The sequence below is a fragment of the Aplysia californica genome, unplaced genomic scaffold (genome assembly GCF_000002075.1).
Source record: "Aplysia californica isolate F4 #8 unplaced genomic scaffold, AplCal3.0 scaffold00867, whole genome shotgun sequence".
In the NCBI taxonomy this organism is placed as follows: domain Eukaryota; kingdom Metazoa; phylum Mollusca; class Gastropoda; order Aplysiida; family Aplysiidae; genus Aplysia; species Aplysia californica.
The window spans coordinates 285,635-287,489 of NW_004798137.1; the positions used below are offsets into that span (position 1 = coordinate 285,635).

At 44.2% G+C, this 1,855-nt stretch overlaps 1 protein-coding gene across 2 annotated transcripts in view; it reads right to left on the reverse strand.

Annotated features, from left to right (window-relative positions):
• The window catches only part of LOC101859135, a 21,272-nt gene extending 19,791 nt beyond the window's left edge, over nt 1-1,481 (reverse strand). The window contains exon 1 of one of the 2 annotated variants that reach the window (XM_005110237.3): nt 931-1,481. The gene's annotated coding sequence lies outside the window, so the exon portion shown is untranslated. Of the gene's footprint in view, nt 1-885 lie in introns of both variants that reach the window. The other variant, XM_005110234.3, reaches the window with a different exon arrangement.
• Nucleotides 1,482-1,855: the final 374 nt, after the last annotated feature.

Below are 1,855 nucleotides of genomic sequence, written 5' to 3' on the forward strand. Positions count from 1 at the left end.
CTTCTTTGCTGAGCAATTGGCGTGTAGTAGTAGTGTAGGCTAACCTACTACTGCTGTAATTCTCAAATAAATCTTTGTGCCAAAAAGAGAGATCTAGAATCTAGATATCTAGATCTAGAACGTAGATCTAAATCTAAGGAAGTCCTCACAATTATTATATTATATATCTATTATATAATGAACTCATTGTAAGTGTAAGCCTAACACCACAGCGAGGAATGCAAAGACAAAAGACGGCAAAAACAGTCAACTCAATGAGCCGCTACACAACAACCTGAAGCGATAGCATGGCACGGTTTTCAAGATTTTGAATTAAAATGTAAGACTATGACCAAACAAAATTTCTACTGTACAGCAGTACAGTATGGACAAGGGTAAAAAGTGAACGAATGCATCACAAACTCTTGCCAACTTAGCAACTAACACAAAAACATCGAAAAGGAATGTCGGCACTTCGGCACAACAAAATACAAAAGCTTTCTCCGGAGAACTCGGTTGAAGCCTCACTTGAAAAAAAAATGCTCCGGCAAGAAATCAGCAGAAGACAAACAGAAATTCCTCTCCCTCTCACCGCTGGTCGACCCTATTCAAAGCTTGCAAAAGAAACACACGGAGAGGATAAAAGCACACACACTCGAGGCTTTCGACAGGCCGAGGTCAGGCCAAGGCGAGAGCCCGGCATAGGTAAACCAGAAGCTTTCTACTTCTTCTTCTCCAGCACATCTCAAGACATGGGGGCCAAGCCTGACTGAGAATGGGGGAGCCTTGGCGTCGGCGTTGGCTTGCGACCGTAGAACGGCTATCGCTTGAAAACAGCGTATATCCTTCAAAGAATATCAATAGCTACACATTTAAAAGACACACAAGCAATCCAATGATACGTACACGTTTTTTTTTACTCCAGCAGTGAAATGACATGTGGATTTTTACCAAAACACACTCCAGCGATGTTTCTTTACTAAGCCCCCCAGGTAAGCGGAACTTGCCCAAGGGGTAGAAGGGTTCTGTTGTCTCAGTTCCGCTAAAAAAAAACCGACAACTGACTGTTCCGATTTAATGTAAATGAATAAAGTGGCCGTGAGTATTTGCTATCCAGCCCATATTGAAAAGGTGCATTGATAATCTTTGTCAATCGTCTGAATGCACTACAGCGCAAACTCTGCTTTCGCACCCCCTCTTCATGCTTCAGTAGCCTCGCCCAGCCATATGATGGAGTTCACTCAAGCCGCAAGCGGATTGGCCTGGAGAGGTCACGTGACATGTCTAGACTTTTTGGCGCGGCCCGGTGTCTAAAAGATGATCGAGTAAATACAGCGTCGGGCGGTATCGGTTTCACAGGAGAAGATTGTCGTGTGCTGCTACAGTGTTGGCCCACCACAAAATTGCTTGTTTTCCTGAAATATTCCGTGAATGAAACGCGTCACTTTCTCTACCACTACCACCGCGCGCTCTTCCTTCACTGTACCTGCACATAATGAGTGAGAAAGTGAAATAACCGACGCAACGCTTCGGGCACCGCGAATAACATAACAATGTGGAGGCGTGGTCTGGCCTTCCTTGTTTGTCTTTGAGTTGTTGTTGTTTTTTCCGTTGTTTTTGTGTTTTTTTAATTGTTTGTTTTCTTCTGCTTGTTTGTTGTTGTTTTTTTCAGGGGGCAAAGGTGCCCCCTACGCTAATCATTAGCCTTTTTATGGTATATTTAGTGCGCGTGTGTACGTGTTTGTTCGTGCGTGTCTGTTTCTGCGTGTCTTTTATTGTGTTCGTTTCAGCGTGTATATGTGTGGTGGGGGGAGGGGTGGGGGGGTGTCTCCCTTTTTTAAAATTCTGTTTCTGTTTGTGCATGTGTGGGAAGGGG